Source organism: Panthera uncia, assembly GCF_023721935.1.
Source record: "Panthera uncia isolate 11264 chromosome D3 unlocalized genomic scaffold, Puncia_PCG_1.0 HiC_scaffold_8, whole genome shotgun sequence".
NCBI lineage: Eukaryota > Metazoa > Chordata > Mammalia > Carnivora > Felidae > Panthera > Panthera uncia.
The window spans coordinates 26,911,222-26,932,637 of record NW_026057586.1 but is presented as its reverse complement, the minus strand read 5'-3'; the positions used below and the strand labels follow the sequence as shown (position 1 = coordinate 26,932,637).

General features: G+C 35.8%; 1 protein-coding gene across 11 annotated transcripts in view; it reads right to left on the bottom strand.

Moving 5' to 3' along the window:
- Positions 1-21,416, bottom strand: part of PIAS2 (protein inhibitor of activated STAT 2) — a 104,009-nt gene that overhangs the window by 72,881 nt on the left and 9,712 nt on the right. Inside the window, exon 2 of one of the 11 annotated variants that reach the window (XM_049620126.1) lies at positions 12,334-12,442. The exons of 9 other annotated variants lie outside the window; for them this stretch is intronic. The gene's annotated coding sequence lies outside the window, so the exon portion shown is untranslated. Of the gene's footprint in view, positions 1-1,951; positions 1,982-12,333; positions 12,443-21,416 lie in introns of those variants that run through there. One more of the 11 variants, XM_049620129.1, reaches the window with a different exon arrangement.

Here is a 21,416-nt window from a genome sequence, read left to right as displayed (position 1 = left end):
TATACTCAACTAGCACTGTCCAACTGAAATAGGAACCACATATTTAATTCTAAATATTTAGCGGTTACAGTAAAAGTTAAAATTTTCATATGCTTTATTTAACTCAATTTATCAAAAATATTATTTCCCCATGTAATCAATTTTTGTGATTTAAAAGTAATCCATTTTTTTAAAAATGTCTCAGATGCTTTTTAATACTAAGTCTTCAATATCCAGTATATTTTACACTTGGAGCACATCTCCATTTGGACTAACAACTTTCAAGTGCTTCAGAGCCTCAGCAGCCCACAGTTACCACACTGAACTACGCAGCCTAAATCATCCTTTAACAGCAACATATACCATGGCCATTCCACTTCAAATCACTTCCATTTCCTCCATATGTTAAAATGAGGATTTTATCTATCTTACCCCAATGCTATGGACAACAATGATGAAAAACAAGAACATTCTTGGCCTATGTCAAGTTACAGTTTACTCAAGGTTTCACGTATGAAAAGGACCAGGACAGCTTTGCCAAATGCCTTCCCAAGCAACAATGCAGTGCACCTTTCCCAAAGTCCCCAATCCTAATACTTCCGTTGAAGCTGGCTTATATTATTACAGTAGCGTAAGCAACATTAAATCATGAGAACACTAACAAAGGCAGTCATACAGATATATCTGTGATACTTTCTAAAGAAAGCTAACTCCGAATTCATTACTTTGCTTCTCTCCTTATTTTCGGATAGTCTTTAAGGAGACTTGTTTTACAGAAATGACAAAAAAGAACACAAAGTCACCCTAAGCTGTGATCTCAAAACTGAATTTCTGGGAGGTCTCATATCATTTATTTTCCAATGGTAACTTTATCTGGCAAAGAATGCTAATGCAATTGGCTCTATTAACTATTGTAAATATATAAACAAAAAGGAAGAGATAAGAACGCAGCACATGAATGTGGAATCAGGAAATTCTGAAGCAAAAAAAAAAAAAAAAAAAAAAAAAAACCCTTGGTTTGGGGAGGGGGAAAAAAAAAAAAAATAAAAAAAAAAAAAAAAAAAAAAAAAAAAAAATCCCTTGGTTTGGGGAAGGGCAAAGGAAACCAGGAAAGGGCATTCTCTGTATCACAAAATACTGCAAAGGTGAAGTACTGCTGAAAAAGGACGGCTTTGAGCCAGTGGTGTCCTGTGGAAAACCTCACAACAGCAATTAGTAACTGCATGTAGGTCAAGTCCTGGCATCAAAAGTCAGGATGCTGGAAAAGTCACTTCATCCCTCTGGTCATCTATTTCTATTCAAAAACAAACAACAGCAAAAACTCTCCTCTAGTTAGCATTTGCTATTAAGATACTTCTCTATGGAGCTAAGTCAAGTTCTATGGGTGTATTTTTCTTGACAAATCTTGCTGGATCCCATTTCTTCTTAAAGGGATTTTTTTTTTTTTTTTAACTCAGTCTTCAACCAAATTTCAGCTGTCACCAGGTAAGGTGGGCCTGCTACGAATCTTACCAAGAACGGATTTCAGCTGTTGTTCTACACCAACCTCTAATGTCTATATCTTTAGTATAATTTTTAGTGTAATTTTTTTCAAGTGGACTTTATCCAGTCCACCCTGCTGCCTCCCAAAGTCTGTCTTCTAAAACTTCAGTGACAATTCCTATATGCTCTACACAAAAGAATTTCAATAAATACTTGTTAACTGATTTTAAGGCAATTCTATGAACTAGAAATATGTTGGCATGACTAATTTTTAAGAACATACATAAACAATCTGGATTTCTAAAGAAAAGCTAATATAAATTAAGACTGGAACTTTAAATCAACCTTATTTATCAAATTAAAGTAACAAAATTATTTTAAAAATTAAAGCTGGGACATATAATTGGAACATTAGTTATAGGAGTGAAGGCAAGTTGAAAAGTGCTACATTTAGAAAACACCTCATTAAGGAAGTAAACATGATACTCACATGCAATACCCAATGAGTAGTAAGAAGATTTCTGAGACTGCTCTTCAACTTTATTTTTTTTAGGTTTTTTTTTTTTGAGAGAGCAAGCAGGTCGGGGAGGGACAGAGAGAAAAGGGGGGAGAGGGAGGGAGGGAGGGGGAGAGAGAGAGAGAGAGAGAGAATGAATGAATGAATGAATGAATGAATCCCAAGCAGGCTCCATACTCCCAGAGCAGAGATCAACACGAGGCTTGTACTTACAAACTGTGAGATCATGACCCGAGTTGAAATCAAGAGTCGGACACTCACTCAACTGACTGAGCCACCCAGGTGCCCCTGCTCTTTCAACTCTTAAACATAAGACAGAAACTGCGCAAGTAGTTCAGAATTTGGGGAAATTCTAATAGGTTGGAAGCCATGGTAAAGATCAACACAAACTTTGTAGATCCTCCATCTGCTAGGATGTATTATATACGGTAGGGAAAGGAGCTACAGTGGGAAGCTGATAAATCACATTATTAACACTGTCTATCCCAACAATATATTTTTTTAAATGTTTATTTATTTTTGTGAGAGAGAAAGAACATGAACGAGCAGAGGAGGGGCAGAGAGAGAGGAGGACAGAGTATCCAAAGCAGGCTCTGCACTGACCACAGAAAGTCCAATGTGGTCCTCGACCTCACAAACTGAAAGATCATGATCTGAGCCAAAGTCAGGCACTTAACCAACTGAGCCACCCAGGTGCTCCCCAACTACAATATTAAAACAGCTTACATCTTTTTTTATAAGTAGGAATGGATAAAGAAAAACTACCAGATGTATACCAATTCATCAAAGGAGTGGCCAAGCCATAAGAGAAGTTATGTGACAAATTAGAAAAATACTCTAATTCCTATCCATTTCAGAGGTCACAGGAGGCTTTAGTTCGTAGCACTGTATTCCTGTGAATTCATGTTTTCCCTATAATTAAATCCCTTTTACCTGAGAGAACGTATGTGGATCTCTTCCTTACAACACATTGATTAAATTAACTCCTAGGCTGAAGGAATCAAAACTGAAAATCAACTATTAAAAGAAACAATAAAGGGGTGTCTGGGTGGCTCAGTCAGTGAAGTATCTGATTACTGATTTTGGCTCAGGTCATGATCTAAAGGTTTGTGAGTTCAAGCTCCAAGAATGTAAAGCCTACTTGCGATACAACTCTCCCTCTCTCTCTGTCCCTCCCCGCTGTCTTTCCCTCTCTCAAAAATAAACTTTAAAAGCAAAAAACTTTTTAAAAATAAAAGAAATAAAGAGAATACTACACTTCAAAATTTATAAAGTAAGCCAAAGCTTGGGAGAACATCTCCCTAAATGCTTCTATTATCATACAATACAAAATTTAAAATTAGTAAGTGTTTGAAAAGCGAAACAGTAACGCACACCCTCAAAAGAGTAGAGAATTAAAAGATTAAAAAAGCATGAATTATATAGCAAACGCAGAAAAGTCTCTAACATCAGGTCCAAAAAAGGGAAAGAAAACAAACACAGTCTTGAGAATGAGAAAAAGAACATTAAAGACCACAAACACCAAGCAAATTTCTTTAAACAAAGAGAACAGCACGTGCAACTATATTCTAATAACTTAAAGTTACTTTCTAGAAAAATACACGCAACCTGATTTGGAGAAGAGATCTATTATCTTTGCCCCCACTACTTCCAAAAGCATCTACCTGGACCAAACAGCTTAATGAATAGTTTCTACCAAGCCTTCAAGGAAAAGATGGAATTGTTTCTTAAAAGCTGTTCAAAACAATAAGTCAAAAAGTTAAATACAGGGGCACCTGGGTGGCTCAATCGTTGGGCCTCCGGCTTCGGCTCAGGTCATGATTTCATGGTTTATGGGTTTGAGCCCCGCGTCAGACTCTGTGCTGACAGCTCAGAGCCTAGAGCCTGGAGCCTGCTTAGGATTCTGTTTCCCTCGCTCTTCGCCCCTCCCCCACTGGCGTGTGCGCACGCGTGCGCGCTTTCTCTCTCTTTCTCTCAAAAGTAAATAAACATTAAAAATTTTTTGGGGGGGCACCTGGGTGGCTCAGTCGGTTAAGAGTCCAACTTTGGCTCAGGTCATGATCTCACAATCCATGAGTTCGAGCCCCACGGCAGACTCTGTACTGACAGCTCAGAGCCTGGAGCCTGCTTCAGATTCTCCGTCTGTCTGCCCCTCCCCTGCTTGTGTTTTCTCTCTCTCTCTCTCAAAAATAAATAAAGATTTTAAAAAAAATTTTTTAAGTTAAATACATGTTAGAAGGCAAACAAAAAAATCCGTTGAAGACAAAATTTTTTAAATACGCAATTTTTTGTTTTCTAAACATCAGGGAGTCAGACTCATCCAACCAAATTTTAAGCAAAAGCCTGATGAAAAAGGGAGCCTAGAATACCACCTATTTCTTCTCATTTCCCCATGTGGACCAGCGAAGTCTTTCATCAATATTACCATTGAGTATAGACACAAAAGCCCTCAAAGTACCCAAATATAGTCTAATCCAGGAAAATAAAAATGGCTTAACATAAACCTTGTATGTTATTTAGTTAAGAGGATTTCTATCCTTATAGTAGCATATTAAAATATTTATGGATAAGATTATACATGAGATTTCCTTTAAAATCATTTGGGGAAGACTGCAAATAGTCAAAGCAATCTTGAGAAAATAGAATAAAGCTGAAGGCATCAGGCTCCCTGTTTTCAAACTATGCTACAAAGCTAAAATAATCAAAACAGTAAGGTTCTGGCATGAAAAAACATATACATCAATGGAACAGAATAGAGAGCCCAGAAATAAACCCACTCGTATACAGTCAATTAATTCGTAACAAAGGAGCCAAGATTATACAAAGGACAGCCTTTTCAATATGGGAAAACTGAACAGCCACATGCTAAAGAACGAACTGGACCAACATCTTACACTATACACAAAAATGAACTCAAAATGGACTGAAGACTTGAACACAAGACCTGAATCCATAAAAATCCTAGAAGAAAACATGGCTGGCAAGCTCCTTGACACAGGCCTTGGCAATGTTATTTTAAATCTGACACCACCAGCAAAAGCAACAACAATAAAAACACTAAGTGCAACTACATCAAACTAAAAAGCTTCCACAAAGCAAAGGAAACCATCGACAAAATGAAAAGGCAACCTATGTTAATGGAAGAAAATATTTGCGAATCATGTATCCAATAAGGGGTTAATATCCAAAATACATAAAGAACTCATAAAAAGAACCCAAAAAATCCAATTAAAAATTGAGCAAATTTGCATGGACATAGATGGAGCTAAAGAGTATCCTGCTAAGTGAAAGAAGTCAGCCAGAGAAAGACAAATACCGTATGATTTCAGTCACATGTGGAATTTAAGAAGCAAAGCATGAGCAAAGGGAAAAATAGAGCTGCAAACCAAGACTCTTAACTACAGGGAATTGATAGTCGCCAGAAAGGAAATGGGGGGGGGAGGGATGGGTAAAATAAGTGATGGGGATTAAGGAGTGCACTTGCCATGAGCACCAGTCGTATGGAAGTGGTGAATCCCTATACATTCACCTGAAATTAATATTACACTGTATGCTAAGTGGAATTTAAATACTTTTTAAAAATTGGCCAGAAAATCTGAATAGACACTTTTCAAATAGACATTTAAAAAAATGGTCAACAAGGACATGAAACGACGTTCGACATCACTCATCATCAGGGAAATGCAAATCAAAACCGCAATGAAATATCCCCCACACCTGTCAGAAGGGCTACTATCAAAAAAGACAAGAAATAACAAACGTTGGTGACGATGTGGAGAAGAGGGAACCGCTGCGCACTGCTGGCCGCAGTGGAAATTGGTGCAGCCACTATGGAAAACAGCATGGAGGGTCCTCAAAAAATTAAAAATAAAACTGTAACAAGATCCAGCGATTCCACTGAATTCCATTCAGGTATTTACCTGAAGAAAATGAAAACACTAACTTGAAAAGATATATGCACCCCTGCCAAGTTTGTTGCAGCATTATTTACCTACAATAGCCAAGATATGGAAACAACCTAAGTGTCCAAAAACGGAATGAATAAAGAAGCTGTATATATACACACACACCTCACAGCTTTATATATATAGCAGCTTACGCACACACAATGGAATATTACTCAGTCATATAAAAGAATGAAATCTTGCCATTTGCGAAAACATGGACAGACCCTGAGGGCATTATGCCAAGTGAAATAAGTCATATAGAGAAAGGCAAATAACATATGATCTCAAATGTGGAACCTAAAAACAAAACAAAAACAAGAAAACCAAGCTCATAGAACAGTTTGGTGGTTTTGGTTGGGGTGGGGGGAGGGAGGAAATGGGTGAAAGGGATCAAAAGGTACAAACTTTCAGTTATAAATTAAATGTTATGGGGATATAATGTTCAGCACGATGAGTATAGTTAGTAATAACATATTGTATATCTGAAAGTTGCTAAGAGAGGTCTTAAAAGTTCTCCTAAGAAAAAAATTTTTAGTTGGGCGCCTGGGTGGCTCAGTCAGTTAAGTGTCTGACTTCGGCTCAGGTCATGATCTCATGGTTCGTGGGTTTGAGCTCTGCATCAGGCTCTCTGCTGACAGCATGGAGCCTGCTTCAGATCCTCTGCCCCCTGCTATCTCTGCCCCTCCCCCGCTTGCACACTCTGACTCTCTCAAAATAAACAAACTTAAGAAAAAAACTTAAGAAAAAAAAGACTTAAGAAAAAAATGTTAGTAACTGTAAGAGGATGTATATTTGCTAGATTTATTGTGGTAATCATTTGCAATACATACAAATAGTGAATCATGCTGTACACCTGAAACTAATATAACGTTATATGTCAATTATACCTCAATTAAGAAAGTAATAAAAAATATCTGAAACTTGAAAAAAAATCACTGGGGGGAGTGGATACATGAAAAAAGATGAGTTGATAATTGCTGAAGCTGAGTACTGGGTACAGGGGGAATTCTCAACCTTGTAAATATAAGAATCTTTCTATAGTAAAAAGTTTGCTTGAATGGAGGAAACTAGTATATAGCAACTCTCTGCACAATCTTCCTAATTTTTCCATAAATCTAAAAGTATTACAAATTTAATTAAGTAAACATTGTTTGTTTGAAGGTACGGAAAACAGACTGTGATCTAAATACCATTTCCCACAAAAGGAAACCAGGCTCCTTAAAGAAATGGCTAACTCCAAGTCAGGGGTAGAAAATGCACAAGATGAGCCTAGAACATTTTATCATACCAGAAAGCAAAGAAGTTATTAGAGACTACTGGAATCTTGTCAGAAGGACACAGAAAACAATCCAATAGCCCCAAGACAACAACTGGACCATCGAAGACAACAAAAACCGCATCAATTCAAACACATCAAATACATTAAAAATCATTCGTTCACAACAATATTTAAAACACATATACACAACTGGGGCACCTGGGGACTCAATCTGTTCAGCGTCCAATTCTTGATCTCAGCTCAGATCTTGATCTCAGAGTCATGAGTTCAAGCCCCACACTGGGCTCCACACTGGGCTCCACACTGGGCTCCACACTGGGCTCCACACTGGGCATGAAACCTACTTAAAAAAAAAACAAACCAACCAACCCAGGGACACGTGGGTGGCTCAGTCTGACTTCGGCTCAGGTCACGATCTCACAGTTCCTGGGTTCCAGCCCTGAACTGGGCTCCATGCTCACAGCTCGGAGCCTGGAACCTGCTTCAGATTCTGTGTCTCCCTCTTTGTCTGCTCCCCACTTACTTATGCTCTGTCTCTCAAAAAATAAATACTAAAACAAAATTTTTTTAACAAAAAAACCAAAAACCAAAAAAATACAGCTCACTGATCTCTGTTACAGGATGTTGAGAAACTCATTATTCTGAAAATTGATAAAGGAAGTAAAACAATACAAAAAGATTTGTCAGTTAAAAAAAAAAAAAGCCATATGATTAATCTGCATTAATGCCAGAAAGGCGTTTGAAGAAGTCCTATCTATCCATTATTGATAAAACTTCTCAATAAACAGAATGAAACTCTGTTAACATGATAAAGGCTAGCTATCAGAAATCAGTAGCAAATATCACCTTTAAAGATGAAACACTATATCATAAACACCTACAAAAGATAAGTTTTCTCATCGAAAGTTATTCTGAAGTATCTAGACAATACAAATTGTCTACTACAAAAGTAGTAACATTTAGAGGTGCATGGGTGGCTCAGTTGGTTAAATGTCTGATTCTTGATTTTGGCTAAGGTCATAACCTCACGGTTTGTAAGATCAAGCCCCACACTGGGCTCTGCACTGAAAGCATGGAACCCGCTTGGGATGCTCTCTCTCTCCTTCTCTGCCCCTTCCCCACCTGCACATAGTCTCTCACTCGCTCATCCTCTCTGTCTCTCTAAATAAACATTTAAAAAAATAAAAGAAGTAACATATATCATTTGCAAATGACAGAACTTTCTACACTGTAAATGTAAAGAAGGGGCGCCTGAGTGGTTCAGTCGGTTAAGCATCCGACTTTGGCTCAGGTCATGATCTTGCAATTCATGGATTTGAGTCCTGCATCAGGCTCTGTGCTGACAGCTCAGAGCCTGGAGCCTGCTTCAGATTCTGTGTCTCCCTCTCTCCCTGCCCCTCCCCTGTTCATACTATGTGTGTGTGTGTATGTCTCTCTCTCTCTCTCTCTCTCAAAAATAAACAAACATTAAAAGAATTTTTTAAAAAAAGGAAAAATAAAGAAATCCACTGAAAAATAAGACCTAATAATACTATGTTAAGAAAATTTGTAGTTTTCTCTACATCAAATAGATTTTTAAGTGACTGATAAGGAAAACCAGTATTTTAAAAAGTCTAAATAACATAAAAATATAAAATGCAAAGATAAGTCTAAGTAACAAAAATATAAAATGCAAAGGAATAAATTTAAAAATTTTGCAAGAGCTGCATAAAAGCAACAAGACATAAATGAACCCTTGAATAAATTAAGGAATATATCATGTTACTAAATAAAAATAGTAAATACTGAAAATATGTCAATAATCCTCAACTTTATTTTACAAATATAATAAAATTCCAATGAATAATGAGTTGAAGGGTTTCACAGATTAAAACTTATCATAAAAAACAAAATATATAATATGGCAGGTGGTGATGAATACAAAGAACAAAAATAATGGAAAAAAGGAAATATAATGAAAAGGTAAAGGATGTGCAATTTTAAAGAGGGAAGGTCTCATTCAGAAGGTAATTGAATAAGTAACTGAAGGAGTAACAAGGCACCCAATGGGTATATAAGGAAAAGCATTCCAAAGCATAGGCCACAACAGGTGCAAAAGCCTTTGAGGAAGAAAGCATGTCTAACGCAGGGAAGGGAAAGTAAAAAGCTCATCACTGCTGAACCAGAGGAATCTAAGGTAGCAGAATGATAAGCAAAGAAAATGACAAACCCAGGAACGAGGCGATTAGCTTAAACATATATTTACTATATAAAATTACAGTATCAAATTTGTGAGGTTAAGAAATGACAGAACAAAACTGCCAGGCAACAATGGCATGTGTGTAGGTTGGTAGAGTGGAGAGCAGGTTGAAGTATTCTGTAGATTAAAATGGGATAGTTTTAGACTTACACGTATTAAAATTTCAGAAGAAAATTAAGAAAACTCTAAGAGTACGTGAGAAAGCAAATGGCAGGAAACATGAGAAAGAGGGCAGGAAAATATCAGCCCAAAAGGTGGCAAGAAAACAGATGGGGAGACAAAACACACAAAAAATGGATAGCACAGAATAAAGGAGTAAATACAAATACAATATAAATACATCAATAATCCCAAAAAATAAAAATGAAATAAACTTTCCAATTAAAACAGCAAGATTAGGAGATATCACTACAGAAACCACAGACATCAAAAAGATAGTACAAGAATACTAAGAACAACTCTATACACAGGAATTTGGCAATTTATATGAAAAGGACTTGGGGCGCCTTGGTGGCTCAGTAGGTTGAGCATCCAACTTCTGCTCAGGTCATGATCTCACCCTGTGTCAGGCTCCCATGTCAGGCTCGGTGCTGACAGCTCAGAGCCGAAAGCCTGGAGCCTGCTTCGGATTCTGCGTCTCAATCTCTCTCTGCCCCTCCCTCACTTGCACTCTCTTTCTCAAAAATAAATAAACTTTTAAAAATATTAAAAAAAAAAAAAGGACTAATCCCTTGAAAACTACAAACTACCCAACTCACCCAATATGAAATAATTTTAATACCCCACCAACTACTCAGGAAATTTAATTCATAATTTTAAAACTTCCAAAAAAGAAATGATCAGGGCTAAATGGTTTTACTGGAGAATTCTACCCAACACTTAAAGGAGAACTAATATTGGGGTGTCTGAGTGGCTCAGTAGGTTAAGTGTCCGACTCTTGGTTTCAGCTCAGGTCTTGATCTCACGGTTTGTGAGTTCAAGCTCTGCATCAGGCTCTGTGCTGACAGCATGGAGCCTGCTTGGGAGTCTGTCTGTCTCTTTCCCTTTGCTCTTGCCCTGCCCATGCATGCGCTCTCTCTCTCTGTTTCTCTCTCAAAATAACAAACTTAAAAAAAAAAAAAAAAGAATTAACACTAATTTGATATAATTTCTTCCAGAAAATAGAAGATGAGAGAATACTTCTAAATTCATTTTATAAATCTAGTATTACCCTGATGGCAAAACCAGACAAAAGTAGTATAAAAATAAAACTACAAACCAATATCCATCACAACTATGGATGTTAAAATATTTAACAAAATGTTACCAAACAGAATTTTGTAATATACAAAAAAATTATATACCACGACCAAGTGAAGCTTATTCCAGGGATACAAGGCTAGTTCAATGTTTGAAATCAATGCAGTATACCTTATTAATAGCTAAAAGAAGAAAACCATATGATCAAAACAGTCAATGCAGAAAATGAATTTAATAAATTCAACACCCACTCACAACAAAAATTCTCAGAAAAACCGGAATATAGAACATCCTCAACTTGATAGAAATTACCTACAACATATCTAGAGCTAACATTACGCTTTACGGGAAAAGACTGAACACATCACCCCAAAATTGGAAATTAAGCAAGAATACCAATTCTCACTCTGTTAATCAACATAGTGCTGTAAGTTCTGGATAAGGGAAAAGACAAGAAGAGGAAATAAATGGCATATAGTTTGGAAAGAAAAAAAAAATTTTAATTGCCTGTATTTGCAAATCCCTTAAGACTCTATAAAACAACTCTTAAAACCAATAACTGACTTCAACAAGGTCACAGGAGACAAGACCAACACACAAATAACCAATCACATCTCTATATACTAACAAAGAACAGGTAAAAACACAAGTTAAAAACATGATACTATCCATAATCACTCCCCAAAAAATGAAAATGCATGTTTAAAAGTAAAACATACACAGGAATTATATACTGAAAACTACAAAATGCTAATGAAAGAGGTCCAAGAAAATCTAAATGAATGGATTCTCCATGGCTTTTAAGATTCAACAAAGGAACTACATCAATTTTCCCTAAACTGACACAGATTTAACACAGTTTCTGCCCAAAGCCCACCAAGACTTCTTTATATAGATAAGATTATTCTAAAATTTTTCTGGAAAGACAAAGAAACTAGAAGAACTTAAACAATTTTAAAAAAATAGAAATCAGTCTATTTCATTTCACAACGTAGCTCTGTAATCAAGACTATGTGTTATTAGCAGAAGTAACACATAGGTCTATTGAACAGAACAGAGAACCCAGAAACAGACCTACACAAATATGCCCAAAGAGGTTTTGACAAAGATGCAAAAGTAACTCAGTGGAGGAAAGACTGCCTTTCAACGAATGGTGCTGAAGCAAATTATGCATCCCACTACGTCTTACATTTCATACAAAAATTAACTCCAAACGAATCATGGACTTAAATGTTAGAATAAAGCTATACAGAAGAAAATCTTCAAGAGCTAGGGCTAGGCAAAGAGTTCTCAGACTTGACATTCAAAGCAAAATCCACAAAAGAAAAAATGATACATTGGACTTCATTAAAATTAAAAACCTGTGCTCTGCAAGACCCTGTTAAAAAGATGAAAAGACAGTCAACAGGCTTGGCAACAGTATTTGCAAACCACATTATCTAACAAAGGACTGGTATCTAGAATATATCTAGAACTGTCAAAACTCAACAGAAAAAAAATCCAATTTAAAAAAGAGCAAAGGGCATGAAGAGACATTTCATCAATAAGGATATACAGATAAAAAATAAGCACATGAAAATATGTTCAGTATCATTATAGCCACCAGGGGAATGCATATTAAAACCTCACGGAAGGATCACTAGATACATACCAGAATGACTAAAATGAAAAACAGTGATAACACCAAATGCTGGCGAGGATGCTGAGAAACTGGATCACTCCATACATTGCTGGTAGGGATGTAAAATGGTACAGCCACTCTGGAAAACAGTTTGGCAAGTTCTTAAAAAACTATATATACGATAACCATACAACCCAGGAACTGCACTCCCGGATATTTATCCCAGAGAAATGAAAACTTATGTTTACAAAAAAACTTTTGCAAAATCTTAAGGTACTTTTATTTGTAACAGCCCAAAACTCTAAACACGGATGTCTTTCAACAGGTAAATGGTTAAACAAATCCAAACCTATTAATACATATAACAACACGTATGAATCTCCAGAGAATGATGCTGAATGAAAACAAAAACAAAGCAACAAAAAACAAACCCAAAGGTGACATACTGTATGATTCCATGTATATAACACTCTTAGAAAAGATAAAACCATAGATATGAAGAACAGATGAGTGGGTCCGAGATATTAAGGGAATGGGAAGAAAGTGGGTGTGGTGATAAAAATGACAATACTGAGGAATCCTTATAGTGATGGAAATGGTCCATATCTTGATTGTGTCAATGTCAATATCCTTGTGATATTGATATGGTTTTGCAAGATGTTACCACTATGGGAAACTAGGTATAGACTACATGAAATGTCTCTGTACTATTTCTTAACTGTGAGCAAACTATTATCTTCATAAAAAGTTTAATTAAAAATTACAAAGACCAAGACTACCAGAGCAGATTAATTTTTTTAATTCAATAGCATGATATTCACAAGAGAGAAAACTAAAACAAAAGAACACAAAAATATAGGAGGGAGAATTTTAAAAATCAGAAAAAGTGAGCTGACCAGAAGAAAATAGTATAATACAAAACAGTAGTATGTCATATAAAAAGCATTCATAGACATAGTCACCACATAGAATAAATATTCCAACTCAACAGGAAAATACACGCTTAAACTTCCATGTACTAGTAACAAATATATTTTAAAAACTGGTAGAACTACAAGAAAAAAACTGGGGGGAAAAAAACATTCTGCTAAAAGATTAACATACTTCGGCTCTCTAAAAACATACAGAAGATTTGAACAGAATTAACAAGCCTGACTACCAGACATGTATAAAACTGTGCTTACTACTGCAAAATACAAATTCTCTTCCATGTACAAACAAAAATAAAAACTGACCACGGTCTTATGAGATTTCAAAGGATTAGTAGCATATAGATCAAGCTTCCTAACCCAACACAATTACAAATCAACAACTAAAGAAACTCCCATGTGTTTAGAAATAAAACCTTTAAATAACTCATAAACTAAAGAATTCAAAGTGGAAAATTGAAAAGTACAAGTGAAAAATAATGAAATTATTGCACATCAAAACGTGCGTGATGCAGGCAAAGCAATAAAGACCTATGTTAAAAGCCTGAAAATTAAAAAGGCATACAACTTAAGAAATTAGAAAAAGAATAGAAATAAACCCAAAAGAAGTTTAAGGAAACAAAGAGCAGAAATTAACGAATGGGGGAAGGATACAATGAAGAGCATTAAAAAACAGAAACAAAAACAAAAAAAATAGGAATTTGATTCTTTTTTAAGAAGTTTTTTTTTTAAAGGCATTAAAAGAAAAAAAGATAAAAGGGACATTAACTACAGACTCTACAAAATTAGAGATTAACAACTTAATACCATAAATTCAAGAATGTGAATAAAATGGACAACTTCCTATAAAAGTATAACCTACCAAAACTGGCTTGAAAACTGAAAATATGAACAATCCTATAACCAAAGCAACTGAATCAGTAGTTAAGAAGTGTCCCACAAAGAAAACACCAGTAACAATTTTACCAGGGAGTCTACCAAACACTTAAACAGATCATTCTAATCTTAAATAAATTCTTCCACAAGAAGAAAAATGTATTTTTTTAATTGTAAGTCAATATTACTAATTATCAGAAAAAACTTAAATTCACTATCTTCAATTTGAGTCCAATAATGAAAAAGGAAACAAATCAAGGTTGACTTTATACTTGAAATTATATGTATTTCACCATGTTCACAGGTTATAAAAGAGAAACATCTCAAAAAATGCAGAGAAGGCTTTTGATAAAATTCAACATCCATTCAACACTTTTTTTTTCCTTTAGCAAGCTAGTAATAGAAATGAACATCCTTAACCTGAAAAGATTATCTACAATAAACCTACAGCAAGCATCATACTTAACTGTGAAACTTTGAAAGCATTCCCTTTAAAATCAGGAACAAGATCAGGATGCCCCCATCACCGCTTCTATTCAACATTGTACTGGAGATCCTAGCCAGCACATTAAGACAAGAAAAAGAAAGAAAGAAAAAAAAAAAGCATAAGAATTGGAAAGGAGGAAACAAAGAGGTCATTATTCACAGATAGGTCTGTCTACACAGAAAATCCAAAAGAATTCTACAGATAATTTATCACATTTAGGAGTATAGCAAGGTTGTTACACAAAGTCAAATTGTGCTTCTATACACCAGCAAGGTAGAAAATTATGAAAAGACATAATTTATGATTTGATACAAAAAAATAAAGCACCTAAAAATAAATCTAACAAAATATTTGCAATAGCTTAATGGAAGAAAATTACAAAACTTTATGAAAGATATTGTAAAAGACCTAAATAAATGAAGATTACAATGTTCACGGTTAAGAAAATTTCATGCTCTCCAAACTGGCTTACAGATTCAGTGCATTTCTCATCAAAATCCCAACAGATTGTGCATGTTTGTATGCGTCTACATAACTTAAAAAAAATGATTTTAAAATTATACAGAGGATCAAACAGCCAAGAAGTTCCCTCAAGAACGACAAGGGAGGAGGAACTGACCTACTTCTTATCCCTCAATGATGGGTAAACAGTTTGAGACCAACCCTCTCTGTGAAAATTTAAAAACGGAATATAATATGAAAAACATCCATTTGAAGGCATGAAGCACTATCAAGTCAGCAAGGACGTGAGAGGCCAACACTGTGGAAAGAAGGAAAGTCTAGAAAATAGAGTCCAACATTTGATGCCTCTTTTCGCCTAGAAATATTTGCCAATGGGGAAAGGGCAATGGATAGGTTGAGAAGTCAAGATCTTTGAATAGACTTATAGGGCTGGGGAATCGAGAAGATTACTAACAAAATATAAACCTGCAAAAGCTGATATCTGGGATATATGATGAACTCCTACAAATCAGTATGAAAAAGATAGATGGCCCAAAAATGGGCAAAAAATCTGGCAGGTCAAGTTAATAAAGACTGCCAAATGGGCAATAAATATATTAAAAAGGGCTTAAAATCATTACTCATTAGGAGAATGCAAATTAAAATCACCAAGCATTCACCAAAATGTCTAAAACTAAAAGAGTAGACAAGAAAGAACATGGAACAACTGGAACCCGTATTTTGCTAGTGGAAAGGAATGAACAAACTACAACTACCTACAAATGAGTCTTGTAAACAAAATTGAGAAAAAAGTCAGACGCAAACAATATACACATCATACAATTCCATTTATATAAGGCTCAAAAAATAGACAAAACTAATCTAAGACTAACGTCAAGCTAGTAGTATCTTTCAGGAGGCAGAGGTTAGTCATTGGGAGGGAACTCAAGAGGAGTCTCTAGGGTACTGGTAATGTTCAATTTCTTCATCTACAGATGGTTATATTGAAAAAAAATCATTCAGCTGTACTCTCACGATCTATGTATTTTCTATATGAATGCCCTAGAGCAACAAAAGTTTTTGTGGAAGTTGTTACAGAGTTAAGAGAAATTAAGACAATTTGATGGTGCTGTTGGCACAGACTAAGAGATCAGAATCCAGAAAGCTCAGACAGATCCGATTGTAGAACTATTACAAATTAGTAAAAAAAAAAAAAAAAAAAAAAAAATTTATGCTAGTACAAACACAGGCAAAAGACACAGAATAGGCAATTAGAATCTCCGAAGAGTTAAGAAAATGGTAATAAGCATAATAAAAGATGCTCACCTTCTTACCAAAGGAAAACATTAAAATCCAACAAGTGAAATTTTATACTCATTGGCAAAAACTTTCAATTTGATAAAAGTTAAGTGTTAGCAAGAAAGCTAAGCAATGAAAACTTCTGCATTGATGGAGAGAGCAAATATTGACACAATCTTTAGAAAACAATCTAGCATCATCCAGTATTTGAAGATACACACACCCTTAAATCCCAGCAATTCGACTCCTAGAATTTGTATGGTGAAATATACAAATATTTATACTAAATGAGATCACTAAATTCCCAAACAGTGTCACATCAGTGCAGGGTAAGTTTATAGAATTTTTCTTTTTTGCATTTTCAAAACTTTTTGGATTTCCAAAGTGTAGATAAGGAACGTGAGAGACTGTAATAGGAAAAAAATGGAAACTACACAAACTTCCAACAAGAGAATGGATAAAGAGGCATTCATACAGTAGAAAATTAAAAACAATGATAAATAAAAAACCCCAAATACAGTATTATTCCATTTGTATAAAATGTTTAAGCACATAAAAACTTACATAGATATAACATGATTTTATATACCTATAAAATAACATGATATCATGTTATCATGGATTAAACCAGGAAAGGGCACCCTGCTGACCTAATGAACTATTTTCTTAACTCACATGATGGCTATATTCATGTTTATTTACCTGTACCTTTACCTGTTATAAATAATCTTTTGTATTTATGAAATAACTTAAACATTTAAGAAATAAAAAAGGGTAGCATGGTGTACCCAAATACACAAACCACGATTACAATAAGAGAATTGTCTCAAGAGACCTTTTTAAAGCAACTAGCATCCTCAGTTCAAGGCATTTTTCCCCATAAAAAGAAGACAAGTTGCCACTGAAAGAAAGAAAGAAAGAAAGAAAGAAAGAAAGAAAGAAAGAAAGAAAGAAAGAAAATAAAAGATTCTATAAACTAGAAATACGATCACTGAAATAAATTCTATAGAAGAGTTCAAAAACAAAACCAAGGAAACCTTCAGATAAACAAACATCAATCTAGAAGTCCAACATTCACCCATCAAGAGTCTCACAGAAAACAGAAAAGGAGGGAAAGAAATTATCAAAGAAATAGAAGACAGTCCCCAGACCTGGTGAGTCTTAGAACTGAAAAGTTACTCCCCCAAGAACGAAAAAAGGCTTACAACCAGACATATTTCACAAAATACGAAAGATAAAAATATCACCATAAAGATTTTAAACAAGATGACTACAAAAGGATAACCATCGGATTTGTAACTGGACCTATATTAGCAACATTGGATGTTTTAAATTCCTAGAGTAAAGCTTTCAAAATCTGTAAGGAAAAACCATACTACCAATTTATAGTTCTACATCTAAACTTCCAATCAGGAACAAAGGCAAGTCATTTTTCGGATACTGAAGAAATTAAGACTGTTCATCACGTGTCCTTACTAAAACAACTATTCATGATTACATTCCAGTAATATTAAAAAAGGAATTTAAAAAAGACACGGGATTCAAGCAACAGACCTAATCCAGGAGTACAATGTAAGCCCAGGATGACAGCTGTACAGCAGAACTAGACAGCAAGCTGCCCAAATAAGAAAAGGACGGTTGAGAGCTCCAGAAAGCCTACCTTCAAGAAAAGCTGAATGGTTACATATAAGAACACATTATAATATTAAATTTAAAAAATAATTTCCATAAGCTCTCCTCACCCAAGCAGGACTTTATTACATTTCTCCTTAAAGGAGCACAGGTTTAGTAACACAAGCTCTTCTATAGCTCCACATTACTTGGTTTTACAGTGACTAATATTTCTATCAGGATACATATTACAAAGGCTGGTCATCAGTACTCAATTTCTACAATCTTCCTATATAAGCACAGAAAAGCTTAGAAAAGTTATAATATAAAAGCTATAAATCTTGACAATGCAACAGAAAATGAAGGTTAGAAGCAGACAAAGGGTGGAGGTAGGAGAAACAAAGGGAAGTGAACTGGGAACTGAAAAGATGTTGTCTAAAACTGATCAGTCAAGAAACAGAAGTTTAACTATTATGAAAAGTAATAATTAGGGGCGCCTGGGTGACTCAGTCGGTTAAGTGTCTGACTTCGGCTCAGGTCATGATCTCACAGTTTGTGAGTTCAAGCCCCGCATCGGGTTCTGTGCTGACAGCTCAGAGCCTGGAGCCTGCTTCGGATTCTGTGTCTCCTCTCTTTGCCCCTCCCCGACTTGTGCTCTGTCTCTCAAAAATAAATAAATGTAAAAAAATAAAATAAAATAAAAAGTAAAATTAACATGAGAATTAGAAACAAAAAAGAGTTTTTGCTCAAAACTGGGGAGGGGGTGGGATTTACAACTTGGGCCTCTCGGGCTCTGTCCCCTTCGCTCCCCCACAAGCATTTCACTCCTCTGCCTCGGGTCTGTAATCTCTGCCACTTAACCCCCTCTTCTGTCTCAGACTTACATGGAGGCAGTAGGTCTGAGCTCTTTCCCTTCCTGGGTTGCTGAGAGATGCCTTTCTTCAGAAAACCTTTGGGATTTGGATTTCCCCAAGAACATGGAGGATGGAATACCCATTCTTGGGTCTTATCTTTCCCCCTGACCCAAAACCTCCCACAAAAATGTCTCCAAAAAACAAAAAACAAAAAACACCTTCCTGAGATGTAAACCTTCTGTCCCACCCATTAATTGCCAATTCTCCCAGACTGAAGAGGGGTGAATAACTGGGCATATGTGAGGGGGCATTTCTGTGTCAGAGATGTATGGAGTCAGGAGATAGCCACCTTCATACACTGATGTGTGCAAAGAGGAATAAAACAGATCTCCTTTAAAAAAAAATGTAATTGGTAGAAGAAAATACAGATAGCCAACAGACACATGAAAAGATCCTCAACATCACTCATCATCAAGAAATGCAAATCAAAACTACAACGAGATTATTACCTCACACCTGCCAGAATGGCTGAAATCAATGACACAAGAAACAAGTGTTAGTAAGGATGTGGCAAAAGGGGAATGGACCTCCCTGCACTGTTGCTGGGAATGCAAACTGGTGCAACCACTCTGGGAAACAGTATGGAGGATCCTCAAAAAGTTAAAAATAGAACTACCCTATGATCCAGCAATCGCATCACTAGATTTTTACCCAAAGAATATGAAATACCAATTCAAGGGGATATAAGCACCCCATTGTTTACAGCAATATTATTATCTACAATAACAAATTACAAAAAAGCCCAAGTATCCATCAATACAGGAATGGTTAAAGATGTGGCTGGCCACACACACACACACACACACACACACACAAGAATATTACTTAACCATAAAAAATGAAATCTTGTCATTTGCAATGACACTGATGGAGCTACAGAGTATTATGCTAAGTGAAATATGTCAGAGAGACCAATACAATTGCTTTCATTTGGGGGGGGGGGGAAATGAGGAACGGAGCAAAGAATAAAAACTATTATTAAAACCAGGGTAGCTCAGTCAGTTAAGAGTCTGACTCTGGATTTCAGCTCACGTCATGATCTCACGGTTCATGAGTTCAAACCCCACATCAGGCTCCATGCTGACGACATGGAGCCTGCTTGGGATTCTTTCCCTTCCCCTCTCTCTACCTCTCCCAAGCTCAAGCTCGCACGCTCTCTCAAAATAAATAAATAAACTTAAAAAAATTATTATTAAAACCACCTTCCAGGTTAAAGAAAAAGTGAAATAACTTGGCCACGGTCATACAGTCAAGAGCTATGCATCCCAAAGCTAATACCAAAAAGGAAGGGAGGGAGGGTGAGAGAAAGAGAGCAAGAGAAAGAAAGAAAACAACAACTGTCTGGCAACATTATCAAGAACTGCTTTTATTGACCTGCATGAATAATCAAATGGAGCACTCTGAATGGCTATGTTAGGCTTATACTGTTCTCTGCAAAGTCACAAAAATTCTTGTGTCAAACCAGTCTTCCAATAAAGTCTAGGAAAAAAGTCACATTACCAGAGGATTCAAAGTAAACATTCATAAAGAATAGTTTGGACTATGATACCAAATGATTCCACACATCACTTTTATTTCCACTGTGCAATTTCTTAAACTCAACAAATAATGCTGGGCAATTAGATATCCACATGCAAAAGAAGTTTGAATCCTACCTCACCCCGTAAACAAAAATGAACTCAAAATGGATCAACAACCTAAATGTAAAAACTAAAACTATAAATACAAACTCTTACATGAAAACAAACATAAATCTTTATGATATTGGATCAGGCAATGTTTTCTTATCAAAATTAAAAGCAAGAAAAGAGTGATAAATTAAACTTTGTCAAAATGTAAAAACTATTGTATTTCAAAGTACATTATGCAGAAAGTTAAATGACAGTCCATAAAAAGGACTAAAATACTTGCAAACCATGTATCTGATTTAAAAAAAAAAAACATGTATCTAGACTATATAAAGAAGTTGAACTTGGGGCGCCTGGGTGGCTTGGTCGGTTAAGCAGCCGAAGCAGACTTCGGCTCAGGTCATGATCTCACAGTCCGTGAGTTTGAGCCCCGCGTCAGACTCTGTGCTGACGGCTCAGAGCCTGGAGCCTGTTTCAGATTCTGTGTCTCCCTCTCTGCCCCTCCCCTGTTCATGCTCTGTCTCTCTGTCTCAAAAATAAATAAACGTTAAAAAAAAAATTTTTTTTTTTTAAAGAAGTTGAACTTAAAAAACAAAAACCCAATTTATAAGTGGGCAAAAGGTTTGGGGCACCTGGGTGGCTCAGTCAGTTGATGTCCGACTTCGGCTCAGGTCATGATCTCATGGTCCATGAGTTCGAGCCCCTCATCGGGCTGGGCTCTGTGCTGACAGCTCAGAGCTTGGAGCCTGCTTCGAATTCTGTGTCTCCCTCTCTCTCTCTCTCTGCCCCTCTCCGCTTGTGCTCTGTCTCTCTCTCAAAAATAAACATTAAAAAACAATAATAATAAATAAAATAAAAAAATAAAAAAGGGCAAAAGGTTTGAATAGACATTTCTCCAAAGAAAACATGCAAATGGCTAATAAGCACA